This window comes from Panthera tigris, chromosome A1, assembly GCF_018350195.1.
Source record: "Panthera tigris isolate Pti1 chromosome A1, P.tigris_Pti1_mat1.1, whole genome shotgun sequence".
NCBI classification, from domain to species: domain Eukaryota; kingdom Metazoa; phylum Chordata; class Mammalia; order Carnivora; family Felidae; genus Panthera; species Panthera tigris.
The window spans coordinates 52,779,156-52,794,584 of record NC_056660.1 but is presented as its reverse complement, the minus strand read 5'-3'; the positions used below and the strand labels follow the sequence as shown (position 1 = coordinate 52,794,584).

General features: G+C 38.6%; 1 long non-coding RNA gene across 2 annotated transcripts; it reads right to left on the bottom strand.

Annotated features, from left to right (window-relative positions):
• Positions 1 to 445: 445 nt before the first annotated feature.
• Positions 446 to 15,427, bottom strand: LOC102950157. 2 transcript variants are annotated; one of them, XR_006214785.1, is made up of 3 exons: positions 14,864 to 15,427; positions 942 to 1,058; positions 446 to 619 (listed from the first exon to the last, which is right to left on the bottom strand). It is a non-coding gene; the product is annotated as an uncharacterized LOC102950157 (long non-coding RNA). The 2 variants fall into 2 exon arrangements; XR_006214786.1 differs by having other exon boundaries at positions 15,059 to 15,427.
• Between the last annotated feature and the right edge of the window lie 2 nt (positions 15,428 to 15,429).

The following is a 15,429-nucleotide window of genomic DNA, read 5'->3' as shown; positions in this document are numbered from 1 at the left end:
CCCACTCTGTCTCTGTCTCTCTCAAAGATAAATAAACATTAAAAAAAATTTTTTTAATAAAACAAAAAAAATTCAGGTTTTCATCCCTCTTTTTTATCAGTTTCATTTTTCTCTTGTTTGTTCTGACCGATATTACTCTCTTAAACTACTTGTGCTTCTTGTTTCATGTGTTCAATTCTGGTTGCTGAAAAATTGAGAATACCTCATGTAGTGGAAGGTAAAGGTGTTTCCAGTCAATGGTGTGCTGGAGCTGGCTGTTAGCACCCTGTAAGAGCTTATTTTCAAGAATTTTACAAGCTAGAGGTTTATACAACTTGTATTAAAAACTATCTAAGCTTAAAATTACATCAGTTGTATTTTAAAAGGCAATAAATACTAAAAATTTATCACTTCTTATTTACTCTATTTTATTATTATTTGTACACCTTAGGTTACTTACAGCTATTGTATCTTCATGGTAGAAATACTACTGTATAATGATGTGTTCCTGTGAATCTCTTTCCAACTCTGCATTCAGTGGTATGTTGATAACCCAAAATTGGCTATTTTGGGAGCATTTACACCATGGAAATTGGCAATTGCTACAGAGCTGGGCTTGATTTTTTGTTTCGTTGATTGTCTAGATGCAAAAAAATGTGCATAAAATGTTATAGATACAAGCATTTGGCAAAAATCAGCAAAAACATGGTCAGAACTGATTTGTTATATGGAATTCATAATAAAGAGTATTGTATATTTTATCATTTGTTGTGTGCTACATATCTTTTACAGCAGTAAAACTTATATACATACATATGTATCCATGTATTCTATTTTCTAGAAAGCCAGTTGCTAAATATTAACCAGCACACCACCAGTCTCTATCTGCAAAGGTAGTATACGCAGGCAAACAGTCAATTCTCTGCCAGGGTTCCTGGAGGAATCACTGATGTCCTACTCACCCAGCCTCATTAGAAGTGCTGTGGTTTTCAAATATGTCCACACATTCTTTGATGCACCTCCTTTCTAAAGATGAGGCCTAATTCTCCTTCCCACCAAATGTGGGCTGTATGGTGACTCTAAAGAATGGAATGTGGTGAAAGTGACAGTGTTAGATTTCCCATGCTAATTCATAAAAGACACTGTGACTTCTGACTTGCTCTCTCTTGCATTGCCTGTCTTGGGGAAAACCCACTGCCATATGATAGAGGACACTTAAACATCTATGCAAAGAGGCCCATGTGGTGTAGAACTTAAGACTCCTACCAACAACCGTTTTGGAAGAAGATTCTTCAGCCCCAGTCAAGGTTTCAAAGACTGAGGCCCCAGTAGCCATCCTGACTGCAACTTCATGAGAGACCCTGAGCCAGAACCTACCAGCTAAGCAGCTCTCATTGATCATTACTACTTCTTCAGCTCCAAGTAAGTCTTATATGATGATAATTTCTATTGGTTTTGTTTGGGGGTATTTGTGAGCTTGAGTGTTTTATTTGTGATTTGAATTTGCCTTTTGGACATCAGCTCTCAAATTAAATTAATATCCACCTTCTGGAAAATTATATGCAAAGAAGATCATTTATTGAAGGAAAAGACTCAGAATTTTAATCTTGTTATTGTTACTGTTTTAAAGTTGCAACTTTTAACATGCCAACTGTGATAACATGCTTTGTCCTACAACTTACGTTGGAAGTAAAATCGCTCATTGGGTGAAAAGATAGGAATATAATCAAGCTAAGTCAATTAGCTTCTCTATACCTATTATTCATGTCTTGAACAGAGAAGCTCAGAGTGGGTGGTTGTTATTGTGTCATTGGAATGCAGGAGCATTCAATAGAAAAGGTCCAGGAAGGAACAAATTGGCTGGTACGATTCTTAGAGGTGTGCTGGTTCTGTTGCTTGGGAGGCTTGTTGTTAAACATTTTTTGATGTCATGAGTTACCTTAATTTTGTCTTAAAAAATCTCCCTGATATACATAAATCAACTATGAATATTGGTTGAATGAACGATGGAATGAAAGTTAAGTCTGTGTCATAAGAAGAGTATATGTTGATAGAGAGTATAGGCCTCAGTGTACATTGGCGTTTGTAACAATTAATGTTTATATAACTAGCCAACTCAAACTAACCACCACCTAGTGGCTTAAAGGCATTTATTATTTCTCATCATTCTGTGAGTTGCAACTCACATTATGAGCATGATACCATGATAATTACCATGCAGAAGACCACCAAAAATCAATAAATGACAATTTAAAAATGTATCATCTTATTACTCCCATTTCAGAAATGAAGAATCTAAGGTGCAGAAAGCTTAAGTAACTTGCCCAAAATAAGCCAAGGCATCATGATTCAGACTCTGGTGGCCTAACTACAATTCAGGCTCTCATTGGCCACACTATATACCACTGCCCCTAGTAGGAACAAATACAGGGCAAAGGGACCAGGTCATTCTTAGGTTAAGTTAACCAGTTGATACAACTAATCCACAAGCACACTCTATAGAAAAAAAAAAAAAGATAATTTCCTTCATTTTCAAAATGTGCAGTTGAGGGCTCATTAGCTGTTGCCACCACTTTTCCCTGATGCTGTGAAGACACTGAATGCCACAACAAAAATTGACACAGATCATCACTTGTCCAGAGTCTGCAAAGATCTTTCTGTGGTCACAGCTCCTGATGAGAGCACCTGTCATTAGTTAAATAAGCAAATCACTAGGTTGTAACAAAAAGGTCAATACAAATATATCTGCTAACTGGTTGATGCACCCATGTTCCAACAAACCTGATTGAAGCTCTGCCGCCCAAGGGCAATCAGCATTTGGGTCCTTAGCTTTTTGGATTATCTCTTGCTGTCCAAGGAGTAACACTGGCTGAGGACACTATTTTAAACCAATGAATCCCAATGATGCATGCAAACAGGGGCAGGTCTGATGCAGAAAGGGGCAGGGATGGATAAAGCTCTGTCAAGTCCCCTCCTCTTGGCCCTGGCACTGCCCTCTCTCTCTACACTGCTAGCTCTCCAGACATTTGACTGCCTGCTCTGTTTGGGATATTCTGTACTTCCACAAGCTAAAAGATCTCAGACTCCTTAAGGCCATGTGATAGAACAGGCTCTGAAATCAGGCAAATTGGGTTGAAAATTTGGCTCTACCACCTCCCACTGTGCTATGAGCCCAAATCCCTGCAGTCCTCTCTGCCTTGGTTTCCTCATCTCTACAGTTGAGGAATGAATAGTATCTACCTTATGGGATTGATGTGAAGAATAAATGCGTGTCAGCTCCCAGAACCCCATAAATAAAAGCTCCTATTCAGGAACCTGGATTGATTGAAGATGATGACATATTTTTTCTTTAATTTACAAGGACATAGACATTCAAATGGGCCTTATGCTCTACAAAGCAATTGCTTTAAGAACATCTCTAAGCAGCATTTTTTCCCTAAAGGTCTCTTTGCTTAACACATTCTTGGAACTTTTCTTCTGAAGTTGCCTCCAGCATGAATATCTTTACTGGTGACAAATCTCTTTCCTTTGGGGATGCATTATGACCAGAATGGTCAATGAGAACCAAGTTCAGTATTAAGAGGGGAATCCTTTTGGTTAAATGGGGGCAGGGGACGGGCAATTGTAAAGTCCTAATCTGGTCCCAATACATGTGTCCAGCTCTATTCAGCTGCCACAACTCCTCACTCAAGGCACTCAGAATTCCTCAAACCTCACCATTTCCTGAACAAGTGGAGCTTTCCTGCTCCCAGGGCTCCACACCAGCTATTCCTCCTGAATAAAATGGCATAGCCTTCTCTCTCTGATCCATCCGGAAGTATCCTGCTTAAAATTGTCCTGTTCCAGCCCACAGTCAACTCTTTTGTAAAGCTTCTCCTCTACCAATGAGGCACATCAGCACAGTGGTTAAGTAAAGAGATGTGAGAGCCCAAGAACAGGGCTCAAGAGAAGCAGCAAAGTGGCCTGGGCCTGAATCCTGCCTCTACAATGTAGTCATAAGCTCTGTGATCTTAGATGAGTTACTTTATTTCCTCGTGAATCAGTTTCGTCAACAGTGAAATAGGATAAAGAGTGGTAGCTACTTCAAAGGTCTGTTTTGGAGATTAGATAAGCACCTAGAACAGTTCCAGCAAATATTTGTCTAATGAAGTCCTAGATCTATAACATCTTAGCTAGGTTGCATCTCATTTTGCATCTCAATTTCTTGACTTTAAAATGAGGATAAGAAAAATAACATCAATTTCATAGGATTTTTGAGGATTAAATAATGTATGTAACTTGCCTAGTACATTATCATATATAGAGCTTTACATATGGCAGGATTTCAACAAATGGTAGTTAAAAAAAAAGTTGGCTGTTTCTTCTTAACTCCATAATGCTTTATTCATATCTCTATTATATCAAGTTATAATAGCCTAGACTGGGAACTTCTTTAGAGGACAGGAGCTTTGTCATTATTCTTTAGATAAAGGGAAAAACTAGTTAAGCTGGAAACCAGGATGTGAAAAGGGAACTAAAAGTTGAAACAGAAACCACAACTTGCAAAACTGTATTGTCACTCACAAAATAGCAAAACTGTATAAACCCATGACATGCACCACAACTATCTTCGGACCCTTAATACCAACTCATTAGACCCATGGTATTCTGAATAAGACCACAGGCAAACAAACTAACCTAACAAAGTCATGTGTCCTAAAGATAAGACCACTGATGGTTCTAGCAACTTTCTAATTTACAAATTTTGACCAATTCCTGCCAAGGCCATCCTGACTAATTCTGGTTCTTCAAACTCTATAGGTATTCTTTCATAACTGCCACCTGTTGAAATTTGAACTCTCCATGGTGTACACTCTCCCTTGCAGCAGCCAACTAGTAAACCTAAATATGAAGAAAAATAAAGAAAAGGAAAGGAGAGGAAAGAAAGGAAAGAAAAAAGAAAAATACTGTCTATTATACATTAGATATTTGGAATAAAACAGTGAATGGTAAAAAAGCTTTTGCCTTCAAGGAACATAATCCTTCAATGTGGTAGACAGACAACTATTAACCATACAAGGTGATATTATTATAACAGGAATAAATACTGTGAACACTCAGCCCAGTCAGAAAAGGTATCCCAGAGGCAGTGGTTTTTAAGTTAAACACTGAAGTGTGATTAGGAGCTAAATACAGAATAGAGTTGGGCATGGTAAATGCTCTAAACAGCAGGGGCTCCTTGTGCAAAGGACAGAATAAAGGGCAGTGTGTTTTGGAACAGAATAAAGGACAGCTAGGAATAGACTGAGGGTTTTATAGGCCCAATGCATCAAGAATATTATAATGCTTTGCCATTTGAAATTCAAAATAAAAATAATGCTAATGATAAAATACATGCAGAAAATTCCTTCTGTCTGGTTTTTCTTATCATATTCAGTTTGATACTTTAAAAGAAATCACTTGGATGCCTGAGTGACTCAGTCGGTTGAGCGTCTAACTCTTGATTTCAGCTTGAGTCATGATCTCATGGTTTATGGGTTCAAGCCCTGCATCAGGCTCTATGCTGACATTGTGGAGCCTGCTTGGGATTCTCTCTCTCCCTCTTTCTCTCTCTGCCCCTCCCCCATGTTTGCTCACTTGCGCTCTCTTTCAAAATAAACATTAAAAGAAAGAAAAGAAATTCCAAATTCTCTAAAAAATATATTCATGTCCCTGTTTTGATGTTTTCTTCAGAATATACCAGTTCATTTATTGCAGAATGCAGTATTGTTTATTTGGGGAACTACAAATACTTTGGTAAGGCAGTACTGTAGAGTGTGAAAGGTGAAGAAGTGAGATAAAGCTGGAGAGCTAGACAGATACCAATTAATGAAAGATTTAGTAAAATGTGGTTAAAGATGTGGTCTTTGTTGTTTAGTGATCTGAGTTCAAGCTCTACCATGCTTGAGCACTCACTGAATATATTTAGGCAACTCAAGACTTTAATTTCATCAGCTATAAAATGGGAATGCTCAATTGTGAGGATTAACATTCTCTCTCCCTCTCCCTCTTTCTCCCTCTGATATTCTCTCTCTCACACACTCTGTCTCTCTATGGCACTTAGCATGGTGTTTAATACCATAAAACACGCTAAATTTCAATTAGGTATTATTATGAATAAATTTGTACTTCAACCTGGTAAATGGGGAGTCAATAAAGGATTTTACATAGTAACATGATTAGCATGGACTTTTATGGATTTCTTTGGCTTCAGTGTATAGCCTGGGTTGAATGACAATGAGTAGATTCTAGGTGTACTTATGAGGAAGACTCAATAAATACTAAAGATTGATTGGATGGAGGGTGAAGAGATATATGCATACATGCAGGTATATACATTACATATTCATACACACATAAGCACACATTTACAAAGTTCTTGTGCAAACTGCTATAGATGATGACAGGTATAAATCTCCAGTATCCAGACGGGGAAAATGTGTAATATTAAAACCATCTGTCAAGGAAATCATATGATATGATGTTTATGCTGTCAAAATAATTTGAAATGGAGTAAGAGGAGAGGATGGAGTATCGATGAAATAAGATTGATTATGAGTTATTGTTGAAACTGAATAAGAAATATTATACTCTTTTCTGCTTCTGTGTATGTTTAATTTTTTCCAAAATAAAAATAAAAAGCATTAAAAAAAATCTGTTGAGGTAGGGACCTCGCCTGTCTTGTTTACATCTATATTTCCAGGACCTAGATACATACATATATATATATATATATATATATATATACATATATATATATGTATATATATATATATATATGATGAATATGATCAATATATATTTGTTGAATGAATTAACACTGGAGAACAATTCCTATAACCTGAATGACAGTCTGACAGCTTAGGTTGAGAGCCAAGACTCCTGGGGTTCCCTTTATCTTTCATGCTACATATAGCATTCCATTACCTATTGTAAAGATGAATGCCTGAAAACAAACAAACAAACAAACAAACAAACAAACAAACACATCCAAAGAGAAAGCAAAGCAGATCGACAAAGTTCATTTTGGAATTCCATGAGAAGTAGGTATTTACATGCTTATATGCATAAGATCCCCAGAGAGCTTCTGTGGGGACTCTGCCATATCATTTCATTTCATTGCTTTTTATCCAACAAATATTTACTGTGGAGATGTGTTTGTCCTTCAAGCCAAGAATCAGAAGAAAATTGTATATACCCTATTGTCCCTTCCCTTCTCATTCTCCACCTGAAATAAGGGGAGGAACAGTCTTTTGGAGAAAGTTCACCTAGATGCTTTGTTTTTGTTTCCATAGTAGCCCTAGGACAAAATTGTCTATTATAAAAGTAATGATGTAGAACCTTAATTAGGGCTTTTGAAATTCAAGCCCACTTTTATTGAAGGCCAGTACCTGACCAGAGGAAAATGACCAATGACACTGAAACAACAGACATCAGCCACAATTAAATACCCACATGAGACACTCTCTAAAGTTTTAAACCTGCGCTGTCCAATAGAGAGCCACTAGCAATGTGTGGCTATTGAGCACTTGTGATGTGGCGTTGAGGTGAGCTGTAATTGTAAAGTATACACTAGATATCAAAGACTTAGTAAACAAAAGAAGTAAAATATCAATAAATTTTATATAATCACACATTGAAATGAGAGTATTTTAGATACTATAGGTAAAATAATATATATTAAAGTTAATTTCACCATTCTTTTAACTTTTAAAAAAATATGGCCACCAGGAAATGTAAAATTACACATGTGGCTCCTATTATATTTTTATTGGATAGTGCTTTTCTAAAATGGAAGAACTTTTCCTCTTCTTTTAAAAAAAATCTTTTTATGTTTATTCATTTTTGTGAAACAGAGACAGAGTGCAAGCAGAGAGAGAGGGAGACACAGAATCTGAAGCAGGCTCCAGGCTCTGAGCTGTCAGAACAGAGCCCAATGCAGGGCTTGAACCCACTAGTCATGAATTCATGACCTGAGCTGAAGTCAGATATTCAACCAACTAAGCCACCCAGGCGCCCCTGGTTTTTTTGTTTGTTTGTTTGTTTGTTTTTTAGGTGGAGAGAGGAGGTAGAGAAAAATAATTATACAGAAAAGATCCTGAGCAATGGTAAGAAGGTGAGAGAAAACAATGTATGTCAAAACTCAAGGAATTTCAACACAGGGCTCTAACCTACAAACCATGACATCATGACCTGAGCCGTAGTTGGATGCTTAATCGACTGAGCCACCAGGGCCCCTCCTCTTCTTACAAAGAGTTCAGTGTATTAGTAGCACAACTTCTAGTCCTCTTACTCTGTACTGCTCTGCTAGGTTTTAGATCCCTTCCATTAAAGTACTACAATAGGGAGTCATTATAATCAATTATGGGTATAAATGGAGTGCCCACTAAAGAATTGGTGATTGTCCTTCAAATTCTTTTATTGCCACCAGAAGTACTCTGATCTTATTAAGGGGGAAATTATAGTATGTCCTCTGCTCCTAGTTTACACTATTAGCAACTGCTGAAGGGTTTCCTCTTGAATTACCTAAGGACATACTTCACCATGGCACAAAGCATTATTTCTCTTTCCAAGTTATTGGTTTCTAGTCTCAGATGAGAAAACCATATTCCCTTTATTAACATGATCTTGATTCTTCTTCTAGGGAAATAAAAATCCTAGTGTTACATTAAAAGTGATTTGCCTCCTTTTTGTTTTTATTTAAAACTCCAAAATTTGAAAGGGGACCCCCTCTTGCACTGTTGGGGATGCAAACCATTCATTCAGTGCTGGAAAACACTGTGGAGGTTCCTCAAAAAATTAAAAGTAGAACTACCCTATGACCCAACAATAGCACTACTAGGAATTTACCCAAAGGATACAGGAGTGTTGATTCATAGGGCACATGTACCCTAATGTTTATAGCAGAGCTTTCAACAATAGCCAAATTATGGAAAGAGCCTAAATGTCCATGAACTGATGAATGGATAAAGAAGATGTGGTTCATATATACAATAGAATATTACTTGGCAATGAGAAAGAATGAAATCCTGCCATTTGCAGCAATGTGGATGGAACTGGAGGGTATTATCCTAAGTGAAATAAGTCAGAGAAAGAGAGATATCATATGTTTACACTCATATGTGGAACTTGAGAAAACAGAAGATGATGGGGGAAGGGTGGGGGAAAAATAGTTACAGAGAGGGAGGTAGACAAACCATAAGAGACTCGTAAATACATAGAACAAACTGAGGGTTGATGGAGAGGTGCGGGGGTAAGGGGAAAATGGATGATGGGCATTGAGGAAGGCACTTGTTGGGATGAGCACTGTGTTGTATGTAAGCGATGAATCATGGGAATCTACCCCCAAAACCAAGAGCACACACAATAAATAATATTAAAAAAATAAGTTAAATTAAAAAAATAGATTAAAAAACTCCAAAATTTAATTAAGCTTTCTCTTATGAGATGTTCAGGTTTTCAATTCATCCCGCCACATTGAAACATTCTCAATGGCTTCTCGTCATATTTTAAATGAAATCTTGTTTAAAAATCTTAACCTAATTTACCTAATTTGACCCACAGCTATGTTTACCTAATTTGTTTACCTAATTTGACCCACAGGTATGTTTCCTCCTCATTCAACATGCTTTCACCTCTCTGGCCTTTAAGATGCTGGCCCTTCCTTACCTTGAACATCCCACAAGCTATCATGTAGGCTTGGAATGTTCATCTCTATTTTGCTTCACATGGCTAACCTGTATTCATAATTCACTTTCCTAAACCATTTAAATAACATACCCTCAGAGAAGCCATGTTTGAGCATTTCCAGTCTAAATTGCTCAAATGGTTATTTCCCTCCTTATAATACCTAACATAACTTGTAAGCATAAGTTTTTTCTTATATGATTATTTGTTAGAAGTCTGCCTTCTTTATTAACTTGTAAGCTCCTTAGGGCATGTATCATGTCTTTTTTATCTACCACTATATTCTCAGCAAGTAATGGCATGATGATATGGTATTGTCAGCAAGTAGAGCAGACCTTCAGGAAACATTTGTTGAACATTGCCATTAGAAAGGCCCAGTAGAGTTCAAGGGTTGAACACAGGAGATAAGAAAGTAACTGATCAAAGTACTCAAGGAGGCCACTGGGGATTACATTCAGAGCATTTGATGGAGGATAAAATATATGTACACTAAAAAATAAAATGACAGGTACTAAATCAATGATGGACAGAGCAAGTCAAAGCCTTGTTAGAATGTATGTTGTGGGAGACAGTGTATTTTTTTTTTAACGTTTATTCTTGAGCGAGCGAGAGAAAGACAGACAGAGCGTAAGTGGGGGAAGAGCAGAAAGAGAGGGAGACACAGAATCGGAAGCAGGATCCAGGCTCTGAGCTGTCAGCACAGAGCCCAATGTGGGGCTGGAACTCATGAACCGTGAATCATGACCTGAGCCGAAGTCAGATGCTTAACCAACTGAGCCACCCAGGAGCCCCGGGAGAAAGTGTATTAAATTGAGTCAGGTAGTGATGGTTTCAAAGAAGTAATTGGGCCAGAAAGTATGGTTAGATTTTGTTATTAACTATGAATTTTTTTAATTTATGAAAACAGAATTAGTCAGATGACTTAAGTTGTATCATAAGTTGGGCTCTCTGGGGAGATGCTGAGATGAGTTAGAAGTACAAAAGATTTATTGCAGAGTGGCACTCGTGAAAGGGAGAGAGCGGAAGCAGGACTGGGCAGGGGGAGCCATGTGACTGCCATGCAGGTCTGACAAAGCTTCTGTCTTCCTAATGTTGAGTAGGTCTTTATACTATGCTTGACTCAGTCTTTGGCTGAGGATGGGCATGGGGGAAGGGGCTGCCCTGAGAATAGTGTAACTTAAGCTTGAAATCTGAGGCAAACCCAAAGTTAACAGCCGGAGGCTATCAGCTAAGTACATGCCTTCAGCTGGGCAGTGAGTCCTTTCTCGAGGCAGAGCTGAAGTGTACCTGCGACTGCCATACATTATAGGATGCCAATTCAACCCAAATTAATCTATAAATTCAATAAAGGATTTTTTTTTGATAAGCTCAACAATCTTGTAGAAAGTATTTGGAAAAAGAAAGGTTAACGTTTAGCTAAGTAAAATTTCAGGGGAAAAAAGAGCAAAAAGGAGGGATTTGCTCTAAGACAGTCTGTAAGATGATGGTAAATATAAACAACATGGCACTGGTGTAGTCATAGACAAAGAGACCAACTAAGTTCAGAACCAGAGCCATATATAAATAGAAATATGATATATGACAAAAGTGGCATCAAAAATAAATGAGGAAGGGACAGACTATTGTGTATAATTACAGAGAAAAATTGGCTTGCCATCTGGAGAAAAATAAGCTAGATGCCCACCTTACACCAAATAAAGGAATATATTCCAGAGAGAATAACAATCTAAATGTGATTCTCTGGAGAGTAATGAACAATAAAGGAAATAGAAAATGTAGGATATTTTTGTGAAGTCAAAATGCAGGCTGAGTTTTTAAACAAGAGCCCAAAGGCAACACTGAGAGTGATAAGATTATATCCATCAGCTAGGAGAGAGAACTGGAAGAACCCAAGGAGGAGTTATGTACACTATACAGAATATTCCTAGGATGAGGGCAGCTAAGGAAACCACAAGGAGATATAAGTCTGTTAGGAAGTGTCATTATGACTTGCCTGTCCAAAATATTTTCCCCTGCCTCTACCTCCTTCCTATTTAAAATTAAGCACGTATCCTTCAATAAACGTTTTTGAGCTCCAGACACTGTTAAGTATAGGAAGTACAAAGACGAATATGCTTGAGTTCTAGTCCTTAAAAAGTTCATAATCTAGTCAGGGAGACAGAGCAGAAAACTAAATGTTTTAACTCCTATCCTACAGGTAGAAACCAAGAGGCATCTACCTTCGCCTAGGACATCAGTGAGAAGCTGTTTTTTTTTTTTTTTTAATTAAAAAAATATTTTTTTTTATTTTTGAGAGAGAGAGAGAGAGACACAGAGTGAGAATAGGGGACGAGCAGAGAGGGAGACAGAATCCGAAGCAGGCTCCAGGCTCTGAGCTGTCAGCACAGATGTGGGGCTTGAACTCACAAGCCACAAGATGATGACCTGAGCTGAAGTTGGACGCTTAACCGACTGAGCCACCCAGGCACCCCGAAAAGCTGGTTTTTGAGCAATGAGGAAAGTCATTCCAGGCAACATCACTAACAAAGAAACAGGACTTTGAAAGTTTATTGGAAAATGTTAAGTAGGTAACCTAATAATGAACATTCTGAAATGTTTGTTATTGAATGCAGAAAGTACTTTATGGAGATTATTTTCGTCTTCCCTTAGCAGCATTGATAATCACACTAGCTAATGATCACCTTTGAAGGCACAGCCAAAGAAGTACTAAAGTGATAAGGGGTAAATGTTAATGGTTAAGAAAGAGAAGCATGCTGCAAAGCACTGACGACTAAGTGTGGAGTAGTAACAACTGTATAATGGATTTAGAGGAGGAAGAGGTTGCTGTCAGCTTCATTGGTCAGGGAAGATCTCATGCAAGTGGCAAAGCTTCACTTAATCATTCAAGAGTTGAGAACTGACTGTATATATCAGGAGCTATGCTTGGAGCAGGAACTTCAAAACTCAAAACTATAGTTACTGAAGGACAGATAATCAGATACTCGCAAAAAATAAAGCAATGAGTGTTATGACAGAGGCAAGCATAGGCTGATGTGAGAAAACCTCAGAGGGACTCTTGCTTTAGAGCAGGGAGGTCAGGGATGGCTTTCCAAAGGTGATGCTGTATGCACTGAATTATGATGGATGAGTAGGATTTCATCAAGTGAAAGGGAAGGAAAAACATTCCATTTAGTGAGAGTGGCTCCATTTAGTGAGAGAACACACCTCCCTCAAGGAACATGGAATAATAGCTCAAAGTAATGGCTGAAAAGCAGTGAAGGAAGTTCTTTTCTTTTTTTTTTAATATTTATTTCTGAGAGGAGGGGAGGGGCAGACACACACACACACAGAATCCAAAGCAGGCTCCAAGCTCTGAGCTGTCAGCACAGAGCCCCTTGCAGGGCTGGCTCAAACTCGTGAACTGTGAGATCATGACCTGAGCCCAAGTTGGACGCCCAACCAATTGAGCCACCCAGGCGCCCCTGTGAAGGAAATTTCTAAGGCAAATAGGTAGAGATTTGATTATGAAAGGCCTTTTATAGAATGTTAAAGAATTTGGATTTGTACCCTGAAGACAACATGGGAGTTGATGAAGATTGTAAGCAGGGAAGTGACATGATTAGATTCAAGTTTTACAATGATTACTATTAAAGGCAATGATGATAAAGGCAATTGAAGATGAAATGATAATGGGGGCAGCCTAAGAGGCAGAGAGATTAAAAGGCTGTTGCTATTATTTATGGAAAATAAAAAAAGACTTCAAACATATACTAGCAGTGGTACTAAGAATGGGTAAGGTTTGAGCAGCCAGAGAAAGAAGTAGAGGCATTCCTTGTAGAAATGATAGATATAAATGTTTGCAGAAGGGGAGGGTGAGCAGGTCAGTTTGCCTGGAGTATACAATATTTGACAGAAGAAAAATGATTAGCTTTTGGAAGGCTGGAGCAGAAGGCCAGGTCCGGAACAGTTGGTGATGAAGTTGAAAACAATGCTGGAGTCAGCCCGTGACAAACCTATCAAACAGGCTAAACAATTAGGATTTTGCTTTTCCCACAGCAATATTAAATTAAAAAATCACTTTTATTGTGGTAAAATATACATAAAATTTATGATTTTTATCATTTTTAAATGTACAATTCAATGACATTCAGTACATTTACATTGTTGTGCAACCATCAACAATGTTCATCTCCAGAACTTCTTCCACACCCCAAACTGAAACATTTTACTCATTACAGAATAACTCCCTATCCTCCCCTACCGGCCCAGCACTGGCAACTACCATTCTACTTTGTATCTCTGGGAGTTTGGCTACTCTAGGTAGCTCGTAAGTGGAATCATACAATATTCGTCCTTTCGTTTCTGGCTTATTTCACTCAGCTAAATCACTTTAATCAACACCCTGATTATTCAGTGGTTGAATTCTAATTTCATTCTACTCTACATGCTATATTTTAAAACAAATGTCTAGCTTTCTTGATAATCTTTCCCACTTATTGCTTAAGGACACTTCAATCTAGCAAATTATAAAAAAGGGCTCCTAAGGGCAATTTTACTCTACCACTATCTATCATTAAAGAGCTTTTCATTGTCTACTTACTCTAAGCGTCTTTATATTGCAAATTATTTTCATTTCATTATAGTTTTACAGGTACTAGACCTTTTGCAAAATCCCACCTAGTACCTTTTTTTAAATTTTATTTTATTACTTTGAGAGAGAGCGCGTGCGGGAGCAGGGAAGGGGCGGGGAGAGAGACAGAGAGAGAGAGAGAGAGACAGACAGACAGACACAGAATCTGAAGTAGGTTCTAGGCTCTGAGCTGTGAGCACAAAACCCAACGGAGGCCTTAACTCGTGAACCGGGAGATCACGACCTGAGCCAAAGTCGGAGGCTCAACGACTGAGCCACCCAGGCGCCTCCTACCCCGTCCCCGCCCCCACCTCCACCTAGCACCTTAATGATAGTAAATAATAGCAAATAGACCAATTCAGGCAGGATCCAAACTTCCTCAGAAGGGAAGTTAATTTAGGATGCTGATATGAAGGCTCTGTCTTTTGATACTATTTATTTTCCCTATCTGTGACTGAATCGGCTCTACATAAAGAGAATTAAAAACACACTGTTCTTATCTTTAGCCAGGGAAAAGTCTGAAGTTTCAGATGCTTGAAAACTATTAGAGAACTAGTAAGATTATCTCACCTTTCTTTTGGGGCATCCCTAGATCATTACTGTCCTACCATCAAGTTGAGTAATTCTGGACAAAACACTAATCCTCTGGAAGTTTCACTGGGTTAGATTATACCAGCCTGTGCTTCCCAACCTTGTCCACACCACAGCACACACTATACGGTATTGCAGGACACTGAGATAAACGGAGGAGGCAGTACAGCACACCTGGAACCCACTGGCCGCCGTGCGTCCTCGCACAACGTGTAGACGCTCTCAAGGAGCGCTCCAGTCCGCAGGTTCGTTCCGGCTGATGCGCCACAGCCGTCTATACACAGGACGAGTGGGTCTCCCGCTGTTTCTGAAGTCAGAGGCCTTTCCCTCCGCGCATAAAAATAAAGTCTTTATTCCATAAGCGGACCAAAGCGTAAAAAGGCACAAAGGCCTCAAACGAGGCAAATACGCAAAATATCAAAGTACCGCACTCGCCCAGCGCGCTCTCCGCCGAGCTTACGTCTCTTCCCAGCAGGCTCCGGGAGTCACCGCGAGACTTCATCAATTCTCGCGAGATTTATCGGCAGCCATCTTCTTGGGGGTGC